The following is a 26,831-nucleotide window of genomic DNA, read 5'->3' on the forward strand; positions in this document are numbered from 1 at the left end:
TAGGACCATCATTATGTAAGTAATGGGACTGATGCCTGGTTTAAGCAATCATGAATAACAAATGGTTTTCTAGCACATTTGAGCATGGAACACTGGTCCAAAAATTTGTCTCCACAGCATCTGGTTTATATCTGTGAAAATGGGTACAGAGAGATCCAATCTGTACCCTAATGAATGAGGAGGCAAACTGGATAGGCCACTACTTGGTACAAATGTTCCCTTAGAGCTCTGGTTAATTGTAATTATTGATACAAACTCAAACAGCGAGAGAATTTAGTTAAAATCCAGTTTCTAACTCAAGCTGAATGCCAGCATAACGATGGCATGCAGAAATCCTTACAATTAATCAAAATGTGCTGCAAATGTAACTTCATGACCATGAGAAGTTATTGAGCCTAATTTATATTAGTTGTATGCCACAGTCAGTTTGCAGGTTTTTCAGCAGTTGCAAGATGGTTCGTGACTAGTCACCCATCTGCCCATCCTTGCCTACTTTTAGAAACACCAGTTAGACTACATTGAAGGGAGGCAGTAATGTTGATCTATTGTCAATCATTGCATACACATCATTAATGCCCTGGTAATACTGAATGCTTTAGGAATTGCCTTCTCGAGCAGGAAATTTGACATTATTTGAAATGCTGTAATGTCAAGTTCTTGGGTATGTCTATTAGTTTATCACAGTGAATTGAAATTGCAGATGTAGAATGGTTGGTTGATTTTGAAGCTTCATTGGAACAAAGGATTTTGTTTTCTTTTTGAGACTCTTTGGAACTGCCAGAGGCATGTATTTCCTGTAAAGAGTAACTGTTAAATGTTTAGCTGCACAATTGCAATAGTCTCTGACTGAGTCATTTCTGACTCAGTCGCCAAAAAAGCTTCTTGTATGTCTTCAGTGGGGGTTTAATTACACTGCTTTATATCTTCTTTTACTGTATTGTAACAAGCCATTGAGACAACTTATAATGGCTCCCTGCTTTACATACTCCTCTTGTGAGGACAACAGCTATTTAAAAATCTTTTTATCCTTCTAATTGTTTTGAAGACTCCTACTGGACTTGAAACATTAACTATTTCCGTCTCCAGAGATACTGCCAGATCTGAGTTTCTCCAGCATTCTGTCTGTGCATTTCAGATTTCCAACATTCGTAGTATTGTGTCCATATTTCAAACCCTTTTTAATTTCTTCTGTCCAAATATTTACTCACCTCTCAGTTTTAGGTCCTGGGAAGCCATCCGTCATGGTGCTCATTTTTCTTTTAAGCTTTGTTGAAAGTTAATCAAAATGTATTTTAGAATCAAAAAGTAGTCTTTATTTCATCATTTATTTAATCATAATTAGGCAGGCTGTCCGTTTTATTTTCATTTCAGATTTCTATTGTGCAGCATTTTAAAATTGGATTACATTCAGCAAAGCTTTACGAGTGATTCTGACACAAAGCGTTACACATTCCAGACAGGTAGTACCACACTAAGAGATGTGCTCTTCTCATGTGTTTTGTTTTTAAAAAAAGCTCATTAACCATGCTAATTTAATACTGATGAGAGTAATAAACACAAACATAAACTTATCATTATAAAGACTACCATTGTGATTCTTCATGGCAAACCACAGTACATTTTTAGGTGCCTAGCCTCCATCTGACTTGATTATAAGCAATTAGGAGATTGCTCAGAATTTGATGCATTTTTATGTTTGCCTCATTCCAGCTCATTTAGCACATCTGTGGAAGGAGCGGGGGTGGTGGCGGGAGGTCACCTGTTTCTTCTCAAGCCAGATCATTCTGGGTGCAACAAAGGTCATGTACTTTAATACGGTTTGTGAAAGCTGCCATATTTTGGTAACGTTGCATCTAAGAATGTTCCGTGGGTGTTACTTCCGGTATAAATGCTGGACTGGTGACCTCATGGCTTTACTTAAATGCAGAAGTATTTAATAGCTAACAGGTGAAGGTTTCAAAATCATGAGCAATCTAGATTGAGTAGATAGGGGAAAAACTGTTCCTACTTGTAAAGGAGCAAGACATAATAGCATAAATCTAAAATGATCTGCAAAAGAAGCAAAGGTGAAATGTGGAAAAGCTTTTTCACTTAACAAGTAAATAGGGTATGCAATGCACTGCCTGAAAGTGTGGTGGAGGCAGGTTCAATTGGGGCATTCCAGAGGGTGTGAGATGATTATTTGGATAATCATAACTTGCAAACCTTTGGAGACGCACAAGATTGGCAGCAGGTAATGATGCTGGTGAAGAGCCAGAGGTGGTGGTGCATGTCGGCACAAACGATGTTGGGAAGAAGAGGAGGGACATTCCACAGCGGGACTTCATAGAACTCTGAAGAAGGCTGAAAAGCAGGACTTCTAGGGTGGTAATCTCCGGTTTGCTTCCAGTTCCTAGGGCTGGAGAGGGTAGGAACAGGGAGATAATGGACTTGAACATGTGGCTGAGGAACTGGTGCAGAAAACAAGGATTCAAATTCTTGGATCACTGGGGTATGTTTTGCAGTGAGGATAAATTATACAAGAGGGGCGGGTTGCATCTTAATAGGTGGGGTACCAGAATTCTGGCAGGCAGGTTTGCCACTGCAACACAGGTGTGTTTAAACTAAGTAGTCGGCGGGGGGGGGGGGGGGCACGGGGGGGCACGTACTGGAAATGTAAGAAGGAAGTTAAAGGGAAAGTGAAAATAAGAGAGGTTAAGAAAGACAACAGAATCAACCGAGCAGAAAACTCAAGAAGGGTTCATACAGAATGGTCAGGTGAAATAGGGATTGATAAGGGTGAGGGGAGTAACAAATTTAAAATATTATATATGAATGCACGAAGCCTAAGAAATAAGGTGAATGAGCTTGAGGCTTAGTTGGAAATTGGCAGGTACGATGTTGAGGGGATAACTGAGACGTGGCTTCAAGTGGATAGGGCCTGGGAAATGAAAATTCAAGGCTATACGTGCTATCGAAAGGACAGACTGACGGGCAGAGGGGGTGGGGTGGCCCTGTTGGTGAGGAATGATATTCAGTCCCTAGCAAGGAGGGGGGGGACATAGAATCAGGAGATGTAGAGTCAGTATGGATAGAGCCGAGATATTCCAAGGGTAGAAAGACCATAATGGGAGTTATCTACAGGCCCCCAAACAGTAGTCTGGATGTAGGGTGTAAGTTGAATCAGGAGTTGAAATTGACCTGTCGCAAAGGTATCACTACAGTTGTTATGGGAGATTTCAACATGCGGGTAGACTGGGAGAATCAGGATGGTACTGGACCCCAAGAAAGGGAGTTTGTGGAGTGCCTCAGAGATGGATTCTTGGAACAGCTGGTACTGGAGCCTATCAGGGAGAAGGCAATTCTGGATCTGGTGTTGAGCAATGAACCAGATTTGATCAGGGACCACAAAGTAAAGGAGCCGTTAGGAGGTAGTGACCATAATATGATAAGTTTTAATCTGCAGTTTGAGAGGGAGAAGGGAGAATCGGCAGTCTCAATATTGCAGTTAAACAAAGGGAACTATGGAGCTATGAGGCAGGAGCTGGCCAAAGTTCACTGGTACAATACCCGAGCAGGGATGGCAGTGGAACAACAATGGCAGGTATTTCTGGGTATAATGCAGAAGGTGCAGGATCAGTTCATACCAAAGAGGAAGAGAGATCCAAAGGCTTAGAAGGGGCGGCCGTGGCTGACGAGGGAAGTTAAGGACTGTATCAAGATAAAAGAGAAGTATAACATAACAAAGATGAGCGGGAAGCCGGAGGACTGGGAAAGTTTTAAAGAGCAACAGAGGATAACTAAAAAGGCAATACGTGGAGGAAAAAATGAGATACGAAGGCACACTGGCCAAAAATATAAAGGAGGATAGTAAAAGGTTTTTAGGTATGTGACAAGAAAAAAAAAATGGTTACGACTAAAATTGGGCCCTTGAAGACAGAAACGGGTGAATTTATTATGGGGAGCAAGGAAATGGCAGAAGAGTTGAATAGGTACTTTGGATCTGTCTTCACTAGGGAAGACACAAGCAATCTCCCAGATGTTATAGTGGCTGAAGGACCTGGGGTAATGGACGAACTGAAGGGAATTTATATTAGGCAGGAAATGATGTTGAATAGACTGTTAGGTCTGAAGGCTGATAAGTCCCTGGGACCTGATGGTCTGCATCCCAGGGTACTTAAGGAGCTGGCTCTACAAATCGTGGACGCTTTGGTAATTATTTTCCAATGTTTTATAGACTCAGGATCAGTTCCTGCGGATTGGAGTGTGGCTAATGTTGTCCCACTTTTCAAGAAAGGAGGGAGAGAGAAAACAGGGAATTATAGACCGGTTAGCCTGACGTAATTGGTGGGAAAGATGCTGGAGTCAATTATAAAAGATGAAATTATGAATCATTTGGATAGCAGTAACAGGATAGGTCAGAGTCAGCATGGACTTACGAAGGGGAAATCATGCTTGACTAATCTCCTGGAGTTTTTTGAGGATGTAACTGTGAAGATGGACAAGGGAGAGCCAGTGGATGTAGTATACCTGGACTTTCAGAAAGCCTTTGATCAAGCCCCACATAGGAGATTGGTGAGCAAAATTAGGGCACATGGTATTGGGGACAAAATACTGGCTTGGATTGAAAATTGGCTGGCTGACAGGAAGCAAAGAGTAGTGATAAACGGGTCCCTTTCGGAATGGCAGGCGGTGACCAGTGGCGTTCCACAAGGTTCGGTGCTGGGACCACAGCTATTTACAATATACATTAATGATATAGATGAAGGCATTAAAAGTAATATCAGCAAGTTTGCTGATGACACAAAGCTGGCTGGCACTGTGAAATGTGAGGAGGATGTTATGAGAATACATGGTGACTTGGACAGGCTAGGTGAGTGGACGGATGCATGGCAGATGCAGTTTAATGTGGATAAATGTGTGGTTATCCACTTTGGCAAGAACAGGAAGGCAGATTACTATCTAAATGGAGTCAAGTTAGGTAAAGGGGAAGTTCAATGAGATCTCGGTGTTCTTGTACATCAGTCAATGAAAGCAAGCATGCAGGTACAGCAGGCAGTGAAGAAAGCTAATAGCATGCTGGCCTTCATAACAAGATGAATTGAATGTAGGAGCAAAGAGGTCCTTCTGCAGCTGTACAGGGCCCTGGTGAGACTGTACCTGGAGTATTGTATGCAGTTTTGGTCTCCAAATTTGAGGAAGGACGTTCTGGCTATTGAGTGAGTGCAGCGTAGGTTCACGAGGTCAATTCCCGGAATGGCGGGACTGTCATATGTTGAAAGATTGGAGCGACTGGGCTTGTATACACTTGAGTTTAGGAGGATGAGAGGGGATCTGATTGAGACGTATAAAATAATTAAGGGATTGGACAATCTGGAGGCAGGAAGTATGTTCCCATTGATGGGGGAGTCCAGGACCATAGGACACAGTTTAAAAATAAGGGGTAGGCCATTTAGAACAGAGTTGAGGAGAAACTTCTTCACCCAGGGAGTGGTGGATATATGGAATGCTCTGCCCCAGAAGGCTGTGGAGGCCAAGTCTTTGGATACTTTCAAGAAAGAGATAGATAGAGCTCTTAAAGATAGTGGAATCAGGGTTATGGGGATAAGGCAGGAACAGGATACTGATTGTGGATGATCAGCCATGATCATAATGAATGGTGGTGCTGGCTCGAAGGGCCGAATGGCCTACTCCAGCACCTATTGTCTATTGTCGTGTAATGAGCTGCTGTCAGCACAATGGGCTGAATGGCCTCCTCCTATGTCATAAACATCAGTGATTCTCTGTTGATGCAAGCCAGATGTACAGGTGGACCTGAAAACCAGGAGTGAAGCATCTGTCCTTCCCAGTCTCCCCATAGTTTGCACTCTGTGTGACTTTTAAGACACTTATCTCTAAGAAGACAAATACAAACCATCACACTTGAGGTCAAGTTTGTATCTTCTCTTCACATTGCACATGGTGTCTGTACTTGACTCCAAATACACAGTTCATCAAGTACCATGCCTTGGACATTTGCTTATTATTTTATGCATTCTTCCTTTTCAGATAATACCCCAATTCACTCTTAAATGCCAACATTGGAGCTGCCACCATTGTACTGTCAGTCAGTGCATTCCAGATCTTAACACTTTGCTGCATGAAGGCAATTTTCCTCGTATTCCCAATGCTTTTTTTATCTGAAATCTGTGCCCTCTCATTCCCAATTCTTCCATCAGTAGCAACAGCTTAACTGTGTCTACTCTGTCCAGACCTTTCATGATTTTGTATACATATATGAAACCTCTTCTCAACCTTGTCTTCTCCAAGGAAAACAGACTCAACTTTTTTTCAATTTACCTATTTTTCCATTTTCTACCTTTGTAGCGGAATAAGAATGCACATTTTAATTATATGATGACATCAGTTTGTCACATGCTCTCAATCCTTGTGAAGAGAGGATTGGAAGATCTGCCCTAGACAGCTGTAACACAAAAACAAATAAAAATTTATTGCAACCTCGGAGAGTCAAAATGTGTCACTCCGATATAAGGCCGAAACAGAGATGCAGGATTCTCAGTATAGGGGCTGTGTTGTCCCAGAGTGCAGGACCAAACCTAAACACCCAAACCTCATGATAGGCAGAATCCATGGTGACTGATCAACTAAATATTACATCCACAACGATAGATCAATCCATGACATCCACTGAAACCAACCTTCTCATCAATCCTGAAGTGTGGCACCCTGATCTGGACACCGTACTCTCATTGAAACTGAACCAGTATTCTCTACAGTTTTATAATAACTTTCTTGCTGTTTTACTCTATGTCCCTATTAAAGCTTTAATTAGCCTGTCTTGAAACTAATCCTGACACCTTGCATGCCTTATGCACATGTACATCCAGGTCTCTCTGCTACTGCACCCTCTTCTGAGTAGTACGCTTTGTTTTACCCTGCCTCTTCACATTATTTTGATGAAAATCAATTACTTTACTCTTCTCACTGTCACTGCATTAAATTTCATTTGATACTTGCTCCCCCATTCCAATGCTGTCTCCTTAGACAGCACTTTCCAAAGGCACATTCACTTCAATCTAGAAGGACAAGGGCAGCAGATACATGGGAACACTATTGTCTGCAAGTTCCCCTCCACGCCACTCACCATTCTGACTCAAAAATGTAACACTCTTCCTTCCGTGCCACTGGATCAAATGCTGGAATTCCCTCCCTAATGACATTGTGGATCTATCGACAGCATATGGACTGCAGCGGTTGAAGAAGGCAGCTCACCACCACCTTCTCAATAAATGCTGGTCCATCTAGTGACACCCACATTCTATGAATGAAGAAAAGAAAATCTGTCCAACACGGAGTGGGAGTGGAGGAAACTCCAGGCTGAAAGGCAGCCTGTTTCCAACTCCCACTTTGAATTCTGTCAGTGCCAGCTGAGAGTTTGCCTCACAAGAGGAGAAGTTAGTGTTGGTGGAGTTAAACCCAACCCTTTCTCTGTAGCTTCAGTTCTTAATCAAAAAAGGCAAAAAGAAGTTTTATTAGTCAGCTCTGCAGTTTTGCCACCTTTTTATGGTTATTTTTATGATTTTTTTTCTTTTTTTAAACTACTACCTAATTGCTTTGATGGTATACTTTTTTGATTAGCAATTTACATATTATTTTCTTCATGCCTAAACTTTATTCTTAAAACTCTGGTTTAATATTGCATCAAAGCACAGTCAAGTGGTTGCTGCTGGGTTTTTTTTTCTGCTTCACAGACTGCATTTTCTGTCTTTATTGCAGATTTATAGCATCTACAGTATTTTGGTCTCCTATTACTGCTATTTTATATATTATATTCTATTATGTGTGATTAGTTTCAATTTAAAATGTGAAATTATTGATTACTTTTTGTATAGTGCATTTTTTTTTAATTTTCTGAGCCTACTCATGTGGATAGAAATAGCCCATTATTGTAGGTGAGCTGGCTGCTGCTAATTTTCTGGAAGGCCATACCATTTACAAACTTGGAAGTGACTTAAAAGAGTTATGCACACATAGATTATATCATTGCTTGTGCAAGATATTCTCATCTGTTCATGCAAGTGTTGTTTGTAGTTTCAAGTCTTTTTGATGTTGCTGTCTTGATATTTTATAGAGCCAGGTTTAACGATCAGAGTTGGTTGTATAATTGGAATGACCAAGTTGTGTGTGATTATCTTCAAAGCCATGGTTCTAAAGTGTTTCATGCTGAAATCTGAGCTTTATGTAGGCTTTACAAATGGATAGACAGAGTACAAGCACCAACACACTTTGCTGAAATTATAGATAAAACCATTCAAACTCATAGAACTCAATTTTAGCACCTGAAAGATGTTAGGGAGAGAGTTAAAGAGGAGAGTGGTGGATAAGGGGCCCCATAATAATAGAAAAATAGCACCTGCGATTTCTCTCTTCAGCCCTGCTCACCACCACCTGCATATATTCCACTATTTTTATGCACAGCAAAAAATGACTAAGTACATATCCCTAAGTACTTTGACCTGCCACATTCAGAAAGTAAATTGAAGGAGAAAGATCAACAACTGTCAATGTCATCTTCACAGATGACTGTGTTTAACCTTTCTTGATTTTGTTAAGTGCTTCAGTATTTTAATTTCAGGCACTGTCAATATCGTCGATTTACATTTTGTCACATAATGGATTATGAGCCCTGGCACACTTCTTTTAGTGACGAGCTTTCCCCTATAAAAATGTGGAGACTGTTGTTGTCTGTGTCTCTCACATGTTAATGTAAACTGAATTTGTAAAGGTAAATAGGACACAACAAGCATACTTTAAACTTTGGGATGAATTTGATTATTAGTCCATCAATGCACACACAACCACTGAACACTTTTCAGTACCTTAGACCATTGATTTATTTGTGTTATTTAACAGTACGATTGTCATTTTGTGCCTTGAACTAAATACTTACTTACAAAGATATTTCCATCTATTTTGGACATACAGTAGAATTATGGTAGCTGTGGAGTAAACAAAGGTTTCACTCCAAGTTTCATCCAAAATGGGTAATGTATAAAAAAAAAGACTAAAACTGGCTTTTTAAAAACAAATGTATGTTACAACCATGTGAGATAATGTATGATAAGCAGTTGGCCCAGATATAGGCCTTTCAGCCCAATCCACCCATGCTGGATTCTAAGTTCCTTATTTGACTACCTGGTTACTATCTCCTTTTAGATTCTGTTTAGTCTTTCCTCTCCCATGTGAGAAAATGGTCCTTATTTACTGCCGTTGCCAGGGTCAGCATTAGAGGTGTGGGGGTGCTAAAAAATAGCCTTGCTAGCCAGCATGCCTGTTCCCCAACTCCATCCCAAACCCTGTGCTATTGTTGTAGACATGGGTGAGGTGCAGCCAGATGGAAGAGGTTGTTTAGCCACCAGGAGGTGGTCTTCCAGCAACAGACTCTGGCTTACAGCCTTCCCAGCCTGTCAAGGTCCAGCAACAGCTGGAAATCTCACTGTTTTTAAAAAAAGGACTTTCCTAACTAGAGGTATCATCCAGGCAGCAAAATCTCTTTGTTAGTGTTGGCTTTAAAAAGTTGGAGGCACATTTCTGGACTTAATATGCTCTTCCCCTCTATTGCTGTCACTCTCCCCTCTTGAGCTGGAAAGCCTCAGGTTTGACCTCCTATGTTGAGAACCCACCCATCACCCTTAATTGGATGACAAACTCATCCTCAATTTAAGCAGCAAATGTTTTGGATTTGTGACTTCCTCGTCAGGTGTAAATTCAGGACCAAATGTCCCAATCCAGAGGGACCATCCTGCTGACAATGTCTCTGGGCAGATTTGTTTGCAGATTCTGGGAGTAAGAAGATCGCTGGGCAGGAGAACTAAATTGGGTGGGAGGCCAGAAATGAGAATCTCAATGGCTGGATGAACTTTTGCAATTAAGTTCTTTTAAGGCAAGTCAAACTTTTCAACAGTAAGTTCCAGGCAGCTCATTTGCTTCTCATTAAAAGACCATCTTGCCTGAGAGCCCTTTCTAATGAAGTTCCCACCAAATAAGAAATGTGTCCAGAGACCTGACTGCGTATCAGAGACATGCACCAATGAGCTTGCCTTATTCTTGGATGTTAGACCAGGTACTTGCTGCTTTGTTCTTCTAGTGACGTGTTTTTACACCTGTGTTCTTGATTAAATTCCTGTGTAGTTACTCTGCAAGAATATAAGAACATTGAAGAAGAGTAGGCCATTCAGCCTGTCGTGTCTTCTCACAATTCAATATTATTGAGGATGATTGAACACCTCAGTGCTCTTACCCACAATATTGCCATAACCCTGTAAGCCACCAATAATCAAAAAATTATCAAACTCAAACATACATAAACTCATGAACTGAGCAAAGATTCATCAATCTCTCAAGTGAAAATATAAATTCTCCTCATCTCAGTATGAAATACATCCCCTTTATGTTTAAATTATGTCCCCAACCGCCCCTGCACACCACCCCCCCACCACGCTCCTGTGGTTCTAGACTCCTCAGCAAGAATAACTGTTCTTGCTTATCTACCTTGCCTACCTCTTTATGTATTTTGAATATTTCAATGAGATCATTTGTTATTCTTCAAAACTCTGGAGAATGCAGGCCCAGTTTACCCAATCTCACTTCACAGGATAGTCCCACTATCCCAGAAGCAAGACAGGTGAATTTGTGTTACACTTTGTCTGTGACAATAAAATATTCCCTGAGATAAGGAGACCAAAACTGTGCACAGAATTCCAGGCGCACAAAAGCTGACGTTTCGGGCCCAGACCCTTCCCGAAACGTCAGCTTTTGTGCTCCTGAGATGCTGCTGGGCCTGCTGTGTTCATCCAGCCTCACATTTCATTATCTTGGATTCTCCAGCATCTGCAGTTCCCATTATCACAGAATCCCAGGTGCAGTCCAACCAAGCTCCTGTCCAATTGTAGCAAGACTTCACTGCCTAATCGTCATGGAATAAAGGTTAACATGCCATTAACCTTCCTAATAGCTTGCTGCACTTGGAGATTAGCCATCAGTGATTTATTGACAAGGATACCCTGTTTCCTTTCCACAATTATGCTTTCCACTCTCTAACCATTTAAGAAATACTCTGCTTGCCTGTTTATAGAATCATATAGTTCAGAAGAGACCCTTCAGACCATCAAGTCTATACCACCAAAATTACAAGTGCTCATCCAAATACCTTTTTAAAGGTTATGAAGTTTCCCACATCAACTACCTTCTGAAATAGTTTATTCCAGACCTCCTCCATGCCCGAAGTGAATAAGGTTTTCCTCAATTCCCCTCAAACTTCCTGCCTTACTATTTATATTCATGCCCCCTTCTTATTGACCCATTGAATAAAGGTAACAGCTGCTTTCTATTCACTCTATCTGTGTTGCTCACAATCTTACACACCTCAATCAGGTTCCCCCTCAACCTTCCCTGCTCCAAAGAAAGCAACCTGAGCTTCATGGCTGAAATACTCCATCCCAATCAACATCTTTTTCAGCCTCCTTTGCACGTTATCCAGTGCAATCACATCATTCCTATGGTTGGGTGACCAGAACTGCAAACAATACTCCAGCTATGGCCTAATCAATTCTGTACAGCTCCCATTGACCCCCCGCCCCGGCTCCTTTTTTTACATCCATGCAACTGAATGGATTTTAACCTTACTATGTGATCTTTTGTTTTTAACTGCTAACCACCACCAGTAATCACCTGTATAGCTAATTTAGATATTTACATGAATAAGCCCATTACATGCAATGGAAACCATCAAAAGTGAGGGAAAGATAAGGAGACCTCCCTGCTCTTATAACCTTGGTCAGAACTGATAAAGGCAAGTGTCCCATTTGCCGCCTTAACTACCCAATTAAGCTTTCCTGCCTCCAAGAGTCTGTAGACAAGCACGTCAAGATCCTTCTTCCTGTGACTGTAATGTCTAACTTTTTAGTTTTATTTCTTATTGTCCTAACTTATACTATGTATATCTGTAATGTGGTGTGACTTATTTCTTTATCTTCTCTATTTTTTATACCTACGATTTGTACCTAGGTATTTTGTACCAAAGTGGTACTGTGTTGGTGACATTGTACACTTTTCACTGCACTCCTGGTCTTTTGTAAAGTGACTATATGTGACAATGATTCTAATTCTAATTATTGTGTCTAGCCTTCATTGACTACTCCTTTTCTGTTCATCCTACTAAAGTGGATAAATTCACATTTTTTTCCACACTACATTTCACTTGCCATGTTTTTGCCCAATCTCTAGGCCTGTCCAAATTCTCATGAAAAAATTTGACATCATCTTCAAAGCATGCATTCTTACTTAGGTTTGTTTTATCTTTAAATTTGGAAATACTGTATTACATTTGATTCCCAGGTCCAAGCAATTGATGTATGCTATGAACAGCTGAGGCCAACCCTGATCCTTGCGGTACCCCATTAAACATAGTTTGCAAACACGATGACTCACTTATTTCTACACTCTATTTTATGTTAGCCCATTCCTAATGCTTTTCAGTACCTTCTTTTGGTAGTTTATGGGTGGTATTGTCTTATGAGCAAAGGTCAGACAGGTTGGAACTCTACTGTTTAGAGTTTGGAAGAATGAAAGGTGATCCATTGAAATATATAGGATTCTTAGAGAGCTTGACAGGGCAAATGCTGACAGGACATTTCCCCTCATGAGAGAATTTAAGATCAGAAGGCATTCTGAAAAAAGAGCATCAATTTGAAGACTGAGGTGAGGAGCAATTTATTCTGTCAGAGGCTTGTCTCCCTCTAGCTACAGAGAGCTGTGGGGCCAGAGTCCTTGTGTATAATTTAAGGCTGAGGGTTATGGGGATAGGACAAAAAAATTGGATGTGAAAAGTGTCAGATCAGCCATGATCCTGTGAATACAGGAGCAGACCCAAGAATGGCCTACCCCGTCCCTATTTCTTATGATCTTATTTATGGTCTTAGGAGGGCTGTTAACTCTGATGCAGTGTAATTGGTAGGGCCAAGGGCAGATACTCTTTTGCCTCGTGGTGGAGCACCTCAATGTCAGAGACAGATGACCTCAAGAAAAGAAAGGGTCAGGGTTGTGATCATGATGGTTGTGAGAGTATTACAGGTCCAGGCTCAAATAGGAGAGCTGGAATGGCAGCATAATTTATAATCATGTCTAGGGTAAAGGTGGGGAGAGATTGAATGGTTACATAGTGTAAGAAGTAAAGTGAGGCAGGAAGGTGAAAGAAGAGGGGGCCTAATGGGCAAGTGACTAAAGGTGGTCTCCCATATTTACCTCCTTGTCACTGTGTCGCACTTTGAAAAATCTGCCATGAACATGATTGAGGAAGGATCTGTTTACAGGTGGGCCAACTGTGGGACTCAACTGGTTGTGCAAGTGAAACAGCATGGTCCAATACCCGAAACAATCAGTATCCCTCCAAGGCTCACCAGTCACATTACAATGAGATTCCAACAAGGTCTGAAGCCACAGGACTCTGGCGTCTTATTTTTGAAGTTCAAAGTACAGGCAAAGCCATGCAATAAGGGAATGAGCTGAAAGTATTGAGGGTCCCAAGTTAGTGAAGCCAACACACTCCTAGACTGGAACATCTAGTTTCTTTGGTAGATTCACATGGTAGACGAGTGGTTGGAGGTATGTCTGTGATGGCAAAGCAACCCTTGCACTACTGTGATTCAAGATTGCTAAAGGGAAGTTCACTATTACACTGCGAGCCTGCATGCACAGGCTTCAGTTACCCAGGTCAATGCATATAGTTTCTATGCACTTGAATGTCGCACAACAGGGAGCTATCCACTGCAACCCCACAGAACGGTGCACTCCATGGCTTTTGGGAAGGACAGATGCCAACTGCAGAACTTAACATAAACCAAAGGAGCAATTTGGAGGGGTGTAAACTTCAAGGAATGGGCTCACTGGATGGATCCATATGCCGTATTCAGAGATCATCTGAACCCGATTCTACTATAGCACAGAAGAGTCTTCCCTTCTCCAGACCACCATGAGAAGGAACCAGGGCAGAAGCCTAGAGCAGCAGCAACAACAGCAATGTCCAAAGCTGCGACAGGGAGGGAACCAATCTCTAGAGACTCAATGTTCCTGGCAACTAGGGATCACAACAACAATGGGTATTGACTTGTAACTGATTATGCAGGAGGCACTGTCTCTACTTTCACCTGACCAAGGGACAATGCACACAGTGTTCCAAGAGGCATTATCCCACATATACAAACTATTGCATAAAGACCTGTAACCATAAGAAGGTCGTTCAATGCTGATTGCCTTGAAGGTCAGCATGGCCCTAAACATCTTTGAAAGTTACTTGCTTCCAAGGCTTTCTAGAGGATCTTTGTGGGAGGTCACAGCTGCAATTCCCAAGTCTATCCAGGTGCTCAGAGATGTTCTTTTCTGAGACCCCAGCACCTATGAGCATTCCCCTTAGATGAGGAAATCTAGACAGCAAGGGCAGTGAAATTTGCTGCAATAGTTGGAAGTTCAAAAGGCCTTTGACTGTACTTATTTAGTTAATAGACCTCCCTGGGATCAGTCTCCATCAACAGAATAGGTGATCACAGGGGTAAAAACTTCAGATTTGTTGTTGATACCCTGACAGCTCTCAGATTCTTATGTACTGCAGCACCACAATGATGGGAGGGCTGGTGATTGAGAGACACAAGATAGCCCCAAGCTTGGTGAATGACACCAGTGAGGAATCTGCAGAGTGCCACCATGGGGAGGTACAATGTTGCATGTATGGGCCATCACTGAGCAGCTAATAGGCCTGCAAGGAATAAAATTTGGATGTTTGGATCATCCAGACTGTGCACTGTTGCACAGCAGTATTCTCCATCGATAGTCTCCTCTGCCATTGTTGCATTAGCTGATAGTACACAGTGAATATGTTCCTGATAATCACCACCCCCACACACCCATCCCTGCCAACTAACCCAGGAGAGCAGAGGGGATTTTATCTGCTTCCAGCCTGCAGGGTCCTTTTTGTCTCAGCCTTTCTGACTTCTGCAACATTGCTCATTAAATGTCCATTCTGCAAGTTTATTAATGTCTTGTCAATTGTTGCAGTCCTCCTCCTCAATGTTTGTTGTTTGCTATGGAGCTTTAACTCCATTGCTTCTGTCTCTTTTTTCATCAAGCAAGCTGTCTTCCAGCTCATTTGACAGCTTTGGTTCACTATTGGGAAGATGTGCCTTGGAAGTGCTGTAACCAGGAGGATATAATTTGCTTGTAGTTAGTTAGTGGGAGCATTGGAAGATGGTCTTGATCTTGGATGAGGTTGCCCGGATCTTGGGTTGATGTTGTCAATCTCTGTGATATCTCCAATACCCAGTGTGGGGCAGTGAATGAACGATGCTAATTTCTGGTAGAAACCAGCTTTGAAGTACACTACTTTCATGTAGTTTGATGCTGGGGTGGATGGTTGCTTACCTGGATCGGAGCTGGCTTTAGTGTCTGATCCCTGATGTAAAGCAGCTTGATTATAAGAATGGACAACAGGAATATCTCAGAACAAACAGGAAGACAAGCTTTGTAGACTGGGAAGAAATGTTATCTCCGTTTCACTTGACCCACAAGCAGTGCTACGAAGCAATCTTCACCTTCCTTTAAATGTGACAACTTGTAAAATTTGTAGGATAAATATGTGAGGATTGGGGAACTCAATCAGTCAAGATAACATGTAGAAGGCAAGTTTACATTTGAGGCACGTAGTCTCACAATATTACTAAAATCTGCAATCAACCATTTGGGACTGTGTTGTTATCGGCATCCCCTTTCCCATCTTGTTTCAGTTAAACTAACAAAGTTGAAGGCAGGTTCATGCTGAATTTCAGACAGTTAAAATTTTAATATCTCACTTATCCATTTCTTGTAGTTGACACTATTTTCTTGATAAATAATTTCTTAATTAAGAGGGGTTGATATCTAGCAGCATTTTGTTTCCCCTTTGCAGCCATTATATAGAATCATAGACATCACAGCACAGAAAACGGCCCTTCAACCATTGAGTCTGCACCAGGTGAAAACAAGCACCTAACTGTTCTAACTATACGCTATTTACATTGAACTCAGATGAATCTTTCAAATTATATTGACAGTTCTTTATCCGAGAAAGGTATTTTATCAATCATGCTACTGAATTTCAGAAAAGTAAAGGGTGGGGAGCAAATGGCAGTAGATTAGTAGATTGAACAAGTGTGATAACCTTTCTAAGGGTGACTTTAGTGCTGATTTATCACTTGGCAGGAAATCATAGTTTATGGAGAGCGCAGGGGTGACACAGTGGCCTCACAGCACCAGGCACCCGGGTTCAATTCTAGCCTCACGTGACTGTCTGTGTGGAGCTTGTACATTCTCCTTGTGTCTGAGTGGGCTTCTTCCGGTACTCCAGTTTCCTCCCACAGTCTAAAGATGTGCAGGCTGGGTGGATTTGCCATGCTAAATTGTCCATAGTGTCCAGGGATGTGCAGGCTAGGTGGGGTTATGGGGATAGAGTCGGGTGGGCTGGGTCTGGATGGGATGCCCTTCAGAGGGTTGTGTATTAAATGCGTATAAGACCATAAGATGGGTGAGATTTTAGCTGATTTACAACCAGTCTGCTTCACAGAGTTAAAATTAAGCTGGTCAAGCTGACTATTTGCATTTAGCATGGTAAATGTCTAAAATTTTACCACGTGCAAATCCATCATTTCAAAATGCTACACTTGTGAGCATTGAACAGACTTTATTATCAAGGGGTGTATTGTAAAGCAGCCTAATCGTGAACTGGTGAAACTGGATCCTTGTTAACTGATTCAGCTAAGCCCTTTCTGTTGGATCTATGTATATGTAGCCATGTATAAGTGTGACTTGAGACCACATAAGTGCAATTTACATTGGTTAAGTTGGAGTTGAGCATCTCAAGGAGCTCAATGGAGAAAGGAGAGAGGTACTTGGTTACTTTTACTTCAGTAAAGTAGCTGACTGGTAAGTAGAATTGATGTGTATTTCTAGTCTTTAATGGAAAAGGGGTGCCATGGCAGTTCAGTGGTTAGCACTGCTGCCTCACAGTGCCAGGGACCTAGCTTCAACTCCACCGCCAGTGACTGTCTGTATGGAGTTTGCACTTTCTTCCTGAGTCTGCATGGGTTTCTTCCACGTGCTCTGCTTTCCTCCCACAGTCCAAAAATGTGCAGGTTAGGTGGATTGGCCATGCTAAGTTGTCCATTATGCCCAGGGATGTGTAGGTTAGGTGGATTAGCCATGGGAAATGCATGATTACAGGTATAGGGTAGGTCTGGACAGGATGCTGTTCGGAGGGTCGTTGTGAATTTGATGGGCTGAATGGCCTGCTTCAAAACTTTAGGGATTCTATGGAGGAGGGCATGCCAGAAGCAGCACTAGGCATACCTAAAAATGAGGTGTCAAAAATGGGATTCCAAGTTACCAAACACAACTACTTACCTGCCAAACGATATAAGCAGCAAAGGATAGATCGAGATAAGTGATCCCACAACCAAGGGATCAGATCTAAACTCTGTAGTCCTGCCACATGCATTGTAATTGGTAATGAACCATTAAACAGTTCACTGGAGGGGGAGGAAGCTCCTCAAAATCCCCACCTTCAATGTTGGAAGAACACATCACTGCAAAGATGAGGCTGAAGCATTTGCAGCAATCTTCAGCCAGAAGTGCCGAGTGGCTGATCCATCTCAGCCTCCTCTAGTGGTCCCCAGCATTATAGATACCAGTCTTCAGCAAATTCAGTTCATTGCATATGATATCAAGATATGGTTGGAGGCGCTGGATACTGTAATGTCTATGAGACCTGGCAACATTCTGATTATAGTATAAAGACTGGCGCTCCAGACCTTGCTGCACCCCTAGCTAAGCTGTTCTAGTATACCTACAACACAGGTATCTATTTGACAATGTGCAAAATTGCCTAGGTATGTTCAGTAGCCAAAAGGTGGACAAACCACACTTGGCTAATTGCACCCTATGAGTCTACTCTCAATCATCAGTAAAGTAATGCAGGGTGTCGGCAGTGCCAACAAAGACCTTCTGTTCAGCAATAACCTGCTCAGTGACGCATAGTTTGAGTTCTGCCAGGGTCACTGTCAGCTCCTGGCTTCAATACAGCCTCAGTTCAAATGTGGACAAAAAAGTTTAATTCCAGAAGTGAGGTGAGAGTGACAGCCTTTAACGTTAGAGCTGAATTTGACCAAGTATAGTGCCAAGGAGCCCTAGCAAAACTGGAATAAATGGAAATCGGGCGGTGAACTCTCAGCTGGTTGGAGTCATAACTGGCATGTGAAGTGGTTGTATTTGTTGGAGGTCATCATCTCAGTTCAACAACACCTCTGCAGGAGTTCCTCAGGGTAGTGTCCTAGGCCCAGACATCCTCAGCTCTTCGACAATGACCTTCCTTCCATCATCAGGTCAGAAGTGGGGATGTTGATTGTGCAATCATTAATGTTCAGCACCACAAGCAACATTTCAGACACTGAAGCAGTCCATGTTGAAATACAACAAGATCTGGGCAATACCCCCCCTTGGACTGACAAGTGGCAAGTGACATTTGCATGACACAAATGCCAGGCAATGGCCATCTTCAATAATAGACAATCTAACAACCACCTCTTGACATTCAGTCATGTTCCTATCATTGAATCCCTCCACTGTCAACACCCTAGGGTTATCATTGACCAGAAGCTCATCTAGACTCACTATGCAAATACAGTGGCTGCAAGAGCAGGTCAGAAGCTGGGAATACTGCAGCAGGTAGCTCACCATCTGACTCCCCAAACCCTGTCCACCATCTACAAGGCACAAGTTAAGAGTGTGATGGAATACTCCACACTTGCCTGGATGGGTGCAGCTCCAGTAACACTCCAGAAACTTGACAGTATCATAACAAAGCAGCCAGCTTGATTGGCAACACATCCACAAACATCGACTCCCTCCACCACTTATGCTCAGTAGCTACAGTATGTACTGTCTACTAGATGCACTGCAGAAATTCCCCAGAGATCCTTAGATAGCACCTTTCAAACACGTAACCACTTCCATCTAGAAGGACAATACAGCAGATACATGGAAACACCACCACTGCAAGTTCTCCTCCAAGCCATTCACCATCCTGGCTTGGAAATATATTGCCATTCCTTCACCGTTGCTAGGTCAAAATGATGAAATTGCCTCCCTAAGGGCATTGTGGATCTACCTGAAGCAATTAAAGAAGACGGTTCACACCATCTTCTCAAATATAACTAGAAATAGGCAATAAAAGCTGGTTGGCCAGCGACATCAATGGCCTATGAGTGAATAAAAAGAATGGAACAACAAGTAATTTAGAAGATTAATGAAATTCCATCCTTCTTTATAAGAGGAATTGAACTTAAAATGTAAGCATGTTATACTTCAGTTGAACAGATAAGACATCATTTTGAATATAGTGTGCAGTTTTGATCTCCTTGCTTAAGGAGGAGTGAAACTGCGCTGGAGGTGGTGCAGAGGAGGTTTATCTGACTGATACCTGAAAATAGTGGGTTGTCTTACGAGGATATGTTGGTAGACAGGGCAAGTTTCTGCTGGAGTTTAAAAGATTTTTAGGGAAATTGGATTAATGCATTTAAAATCCTGAATAGGCTCAACAATATTTTTGCTTGTGGATGAGTCCAGAAGCAGGGGTCTCCTTCTTAAAATTAAGGATCAACCTTTTAGGACTGAAATGAGAAGAAATGCTTTCTCTTAGAAGTTTTGAGTGACTCTGGAATTCTTTGCCCCAGGAGGCAGTGGAGAGGGAGTGATTGAAAATTTTCAAGGGAGAGGTAGTTAGATTTTTGAAATGCAAACAGCTCAGTCAGGATTTTAATAAATGGCAGAGCAGGCTTAAGACACTGACTGGCCTACCTCTGTTCCTAATGTGTATATTTCTATTTTTGATTGTATCCCTAATTTTATACCTCACCTATTGATAACTGTGCCTTCACCAAAGTTAAGGAATTCTATCACTAAATCTCTCTGCCTCATTATTTGTTTTTCGTTCTTTAGGATTCAACTTAATATTTACATTTTTGAATTTGGCTGCTTGGCCTACTGTCTTCTTATGTGGCTCACAGTCAAATTCTGTTTCATAATCCTCCTATGAAGTGCTTTAGGACTTCTCATTAAGTTTATGGTTCTCTATGAATACGAGTTGTTATTGTAGCAAAAAAAATTCATCAGCGGTTCCAGCTGCTTTGCCTATGACAGTGAAAGTGATTGCAGCAATTAGCTTTCTGGCTACTTGGTCATTCAAAATAGCAAGCTGTGAATTAGATAAATGACGGCTTACATCATGAAATGCAGCCTTGCTTCTCATTACCTTTTACATAATGAGGGTCACCTCTGTCTCAGGAAAGTGAGCGCCTCTGAATCATAGCCAGAAATTCTTCAAACAGCTTTGTTATAGTAATTATTGCTCAGTGATTTATAGGAGACAATTAACATGTTAGCTGCTTTTAAAAGATAACTATTTTGTCAGAATGCAGTAACAGGCAGTTTACTTATACCAAGAAAAAATTAAAAGCTTACTTTTAAGAAATAGTGACAATAAATGTGTATAGCTGTCTTAAACTAACAGCTTCGGACCGAAAGGCCTTCCAGGTGACACTAGATTTACGTGAAATATTTAGAGTGGCACTATTTGTAATGGCTTCAATAAAGGGAGATTTACTTGAAGCTCTTTTTGTTTTGGACTTATTCATTTAACTTACCTAGGTTTGCTTGAAGTCTCTTTTTTTTAAAAAAAGATGCAGGAAACTAAAAATGTTCAGTTGAATATAAAAGGCTCTTGGGCATAATTGGAAAAGACTGGAAAGTTTGCCATTACAGCTACAAATTTTGCTGTTACAACCATCAATGTTTCTCAACCAATATCACTAAAACCTCCAAAAAAATGGTATAAGTGCAAGCCTAAGGAACTGGCCAAAGCATGTTTGCTTCAAAGCAAACATGAAGCCATTCCCAAGCAACTGACAAGCTAAAAGACAACTCACAACTTAAAACCAACTCTTCACAGTCAGAGCCACTAATATGGGAATTTCTATTGTTAATTTGGAAATTCAACTCTGATTTCTTTTATTTTTAATCAACAAATTGAAGCTCAGTGGGTATTACCTTTGACATGCTTGCACTGGTAGAAAACAGGGCCATGAGTAATAATATGAAATTACACACAGATCTTTCAATTACCCTTCTGCCCAGAAGATGCTAGTATAATATACACAGGATAACCTAGGGCATGTTCTCAGCAAGCATTAATGTAGGTTATATTAAAATGCTGTGTTTTTGTTTATTACAGGCACATTTTTACTTCTTGTGTGACAGGTTTTTAACCACAAAGAGAAAAGCATTTGCCCAATATTAAGTTAGATCCTATTATACCCATAAATCAGACATAATGGACTGTACAGCAGAGTTTATTCTGGCTATAAGAGTTCATCAATTCTGTGTTCAATTAATTTTTACTACAGTTTCTAACAAACAATCCAATTGTATGAAAAGTAACTGCACACCATTTGAAATAAATATTTAGTTGTTTTCTTCCACAGCTCCTTTCCATTCTATCACTGGCTCGATTTTGAAATGATGTAACTACCAGTTTTCAGCATCAAAACTCCATTGAAACTGACAGAAACCTCAGCAGTTTGCAAATGCACAGATATATGCAGAAATTCAGAAATTACTGATAGTGATTTTAAGTTAATAATTACTGCTAAACACTTTCACTACCCATAAAACTAATTGTGGAATGTCAAATTTCTCCAATCTGAAAGAATTCTATTTTTTTTGATGTTTTGAATTTGTTTATCTTTATGCTCTATTTTACTTTAATGCTATTCATTTATTTCATATCTGAAAAATCTGACTAAAAGTAAAGGGTTTATGATTTTTACTTGCTGCCATGATGTCCATGAGAACACTTCAAGGTGATTGGCTGCTTATGTGGACACCCATTGATGCCCTTGTTTTGGCACCAGGTTGAAAACAGCGATCAGAAAAGAGAAATCCACAACAGAGATCTCAAAATTAAGCCTAATATCCCCTTGCTGTATAATGTCCTCTCTGGTAAATAAGAAAAAATTCTCATTGTCCATAGGTTTGTCTTGATTATCTTTTGAAGAGTAATCACTGTAACCTAAGTAAAGGGGAGAAGCAATTAGCACATGACAAGTTCTAAACTTCATAGAAATCTGACTGGAATCCTAAATCTAACTTGAATTAATGTTTTTTGTGCGCCCAGAGTGGGCTTGGTAAGGCCGCCAGTTTATCAGTTCTGGACTGCACATAAAAAAAGTACATGAACAAATGACCTCAATTCTGTCTGTTACTCAGGAATATCATATTGTACAATTATGATTATGCATGTGACTTCACTTGAGCCACTACTACACCTCTCTTGTAAACATAATCTTGTATCACTTATGCCTTCACCATGGTATTCTTACCTGTATGGCAATGCTTATGTTATCCCTTGTAACATCATAAACTAGAATAAACTAGTTGGATATTGTGGTTTTGGAAGATGTAACTGACATGTATAACAGTCAGCTATTATTTAAGAAATTGCATTTGCAGGTTCATCAGTGTTTGGGCTAAAGTTAAACTATTTGGTTATAAGAACAGCATGCGTCTTGAAGTATGTCATGCTTCAATGATCTCAGTTAAAATGGAGTATCAAATCTTGATATTTCTGCGTCAGATGCTATGATTCAGTGATGATTTGGTTATTGTTCTCTTAAAGGCATACTAACATACTGACCATGAGACACAGCACCACACAACCAGACATTGTTATATTAGGACCATTCTGCAAAATACACACACGATTCTTTGTGCTGTGTAATTTTGCTAACAGCGGGTCTTATTTCTTGTACCTTCAACTGAAGATTCACACCAATATTTGATCACTTATTGCTTCAATTAAATAATAATGTGGTCAAATGTAGGTCTTTGAAATGGCAGACTAAAATGATTACAATAAGTGCGGGCTCTTAAGGTTTGGACCCTTTTTCCTAGGATGATAGAAAGGTGCCAATGTGATTGCAAGCCAGTTAGTTAAAGATGAAGCTACAAACTGATCAATACAATAATACTTTTGTGCATAGAATGCAGCATTACAAATGACTGCTTTCTACTTATGATTCCCTGCTTCCCTTGTTCATGCGGCCTCTCTTTATAATTGTTTTAGGTACTTAATTGTAAAATCAAAATCACCAATGCATATTAACATACAACTGTTATACCATTGACAACATACTCCCCTGAGATATTTTGATTCTTGACATTTTTTTTGATGAATGGTCCACCAGACTGGAGTCAACTTTTTGAAACATACAAGACTTTCACAGGATTTGACCAGATGGATGTTGAAAGGTTGGTTCCACTTGTGAAGTCATGATCGCAAACTGAGGGAACACACATTTAAGACAATTGTGGAGGAATTTCTTTTCTCAGAGATTAATGAATCTGCAGAATTATTTATCACAGAGCTGTTGAGGCGTGGTTACTAAATATATTCAAGACTGAGACAGATTTTTAATTTGGAAGGGAATCAAGAGTCATGGGGAAAAGACACGGAAAGTTTAGGTGAGAATTATTAGGTCAACCAGGTCTCATTGAATGGTAGAGGGAACTCGATGGGCTGAATGCCCTTTTTATTTCTTGCGACTTATGGTCTTTTAATTATGACTTTGGTTCGGACATAAATAAACACATTTTCTGGAAGTGATAGATACAGTGTAGGTAATAACCTGGAGTCTGAGGATATTAACAAGATTGAAATGATCCCAGAACAGTTCCTCACCATGTACAAAAAGCACAGCAAATCTTCGCCATAACTTTGATTGCAGTTCCTCTGCACCATAAAAATAATTGAGATTATACCTGCTAGTTAGAACAAAAGATTTTGTTCGCTATGGAACAAAGAGAACCATTAAAACCTTTACCTTTCCTATAATGGTGCCTACTAATAAAGTGGTGTAGCCTCTCTACAATGTAGCTGCATATGCATAAAAGATTGCTACATCTGCACAATAGTTTTGCTGTGTGGAGAATGTTATTTAAATTTCATGCTGAATTTTGACTAATAAAAAGGGACCGGGTAAGAAATACTGCATAAAACATGCACTGCAGGCATATTTATTTACTTGTACCAGCTCTGCAGCATATACAATAACCCACAGTTATTTCCATAATGTGAAAATACAGATTGTATCTTTACTGCAACTGATGCAGATTTTAATAAATATACACTTCATATTAGAGAGCTCCCTGTATATTTGAAAACTGAATTATGAAATAGTTTTTAAAAAGAGGTCTATTTTACAAAGTAGAGAGCACAAACAACAACTAATTTTTTTTTCTTGTAAGTTACTTCTTCACAACTTCAGAGCCTACAATTAATTTAATTCATAAAATGGCTGTTCTCTGGTGCTTTTTTAGAATAGCATCTGTTTACCTAGATGCCTCCCCCACCTGCTAGTCCCAGCAGATATTGAAGTTCTTTTTTCAGTTTAGGCAACCACAGGGGAAGAAATGTATCATGGTGTCACATGCCAACACCTTAGAAATTTAAATCATTCAATAGTTTTACTTGGCAGCAAACACAGAAAAACACATGTTAATTATGAAGTGCTGATTGTCACACTCTAACTCGCCCTTCTGCTGTTTGGAAGCATTTGCAGTTGGGCTATCTTGCAACAATTCCTGCACTTTCACTGCAATCCATCTTCTGTGACTTCACTTGGATAGTCTTCTGAAAGAAATGACGGAGTCCCAATTAAAACCATCCTTTAAATTTAGAAAATGCTCTTGGTGCAGGTTTAATGATCAATTTAGGTAAGATCTTTGAAGGCAAAAATACATTAATGTGGTACATTAGTTTAATATATTAGTTTACACTTGAAGTAAATTGCAATTATTTTCAATACTTTCAGCAACTTCTGAAAATTGCGTTCAAAGTTTGGAAATTGCATAAAAATCTAGCTGAGACAATTAAGAGAATTCCAGCTTGATTTTGTTAATGTTCCCATATAAAATGGAAAGGCTAAATGTTTTATTTATTCAGTCATGGGATGTGGGCATCACTGACTAGGGCAGCATTTATTGACCATGCCTAAATGCCTTGGAGAAAGTGTAGTGTTCCCCCTTCCTGAATCGCTGCAGTTCTTGGATGCTGGGACATTTATGGTGCTGTTAAATAGGGAGTTCCAGGATTTTGACCTTTGTAATACTGTAGAAATGGTGATAGCTTATTACATAAATAAGTCAGGAAAGTATGTGGCTTGGAGGGGAACTTACAGCTCATAGTGCTACTGTAAGTTTGCTGACCTTGTGCTTCAACGCGAAAGAAGTACTGAGTTTGGAAGATGCTGTCCAAAGGGCCTTGGTGAGTTGCTGCGGTGCATCTTCTGTGTGGTATACACTGTTGTCTCTGTGTGCTGATGGTGAAGGAAGTGAATGTTGAAGGTGTTAGACAGGGTGCCAATCAAAGGGATTTTTTTTTTCCCTCGAGAGTGCCCAGCTTCCTGAGTGTTGTTGGAGCTGCCCTCAAGTAAGGAGTATTTCATCACACTCCTGTGCCTTTTAGATGGTGTTGGGGTCGTCTTTAACTCTATCTCTCCAAACTAGTGGACCACATAATAATGTAAACAGAAACAGCATAAATACTACAATTTCCTCGCTGATATGAGTTTTAAAAATAGTCAATGGATATGAAATCTTAACACTGTTTTCTCTTGACAGATGCTACTGAATCTGCTGAGTTTCTCCAGCCATTTTTGTTTGTTTTAGATCTTTAGCATCTGCAGTTATTTGTTTTTGTCTCAATGCAATGATGCAAATTGTGGCAGCCACTTTTGGTTTCAGTCAACTGTCCTTGTTTTGGTTAACAAAGGTCTCTGGCATGAGGCCAACCAATAAAATATCAATTTAATATTTGGTATGAGCGTGTCTTGCTAGCAGTTACAATGGAGGGTAGGTTACACTATGGTACCTGAGAACTGGGGTGTGGAAGATGATCATGGAATGAATAACTATATGATATTTCCAGAGTATTGAAACTTGTTGTGTGATTATTATAATATTTCCACAGAACATCGTTGAATTCAAAGGCACTTAATCGGCTATAAAACAGTTTGGGACACCCTGAGAATGTGAAAAATCCTATATGAATGCAAGTCTTTCTATTTTACAGTCTGTACTTTGAGGAATTTTGATTGAGTAGCTCATAATTATTCTCTTTATGTGATTGGGCATATTTTTAGTGCAACTGGGGGAATTTTTTTGTATGTAGTACGTTTGGTAAGCATATCAATCATAGAAATAAAGTCAGAAAGTAAAACAATGTAGATACATATCCAGTGTGGGAAACTAAAATTGACCATTTGGTGGACAACAGAGACAAGTATTAAAAATACCATTTGAAAGCTAGCCCTTTAATGAGACAACCTTCATTGACTGTGCTGAACAAAGTTGAATAACACTCCAATAGTTTAGAATTAGTTGAAGAGTAAAATCACATAAAATGTTGGGCCTTAAATCCACAAAAGCATGTTCAACCAATTGGTCTTAAGGGGTTCACCTGTCTATTTAAATAGTGGATTGAGGAACTTGAAATTAATAAATGTAACTGTTTGAATGATAACATGATAAGTAATTACCATTCTATTTTGCTTAAATGTGAATAAAGTTTGCATTAATCTTTTCCGCTTTGTTATCTTCGCTTTTGCCAATCTTCTAACATCGAGAACTTACAATTATATATAATCTTTTACTCTAGAAAT

General features: G+C 40.3%; 1 protein-coding gene across 3 annotated transcripts in view; it reads left to right on the plus strand.

The window, feature by feature from the left end:
- The window catches only part of LOC125451394 (coiled-coil domain-containing protein 102A-like), a 554,142-nt gene that overhangs the window by 519,872 nt on the left and 7,439 nt on the right, over positions 1 to 26,831 (plus strand). The window lies entirely within an intron of this gene.

Source organism: Stegostoma tigrinum, chromosome 5 (assembly GCF_030684315.1).
Source record: "Stegostoma tigrinum isolate sSteTig4 chromosome 5, sSteTig4.hap1, whole genome shotgun sequence".
Classification (NCBI taxonomy): Eukaryota; Metazoa; Chordata; class Chondrichthyes; order Orectolobiformes; family Stegostomatidae; genus Stegostoma; species Stegostoma tigrinum.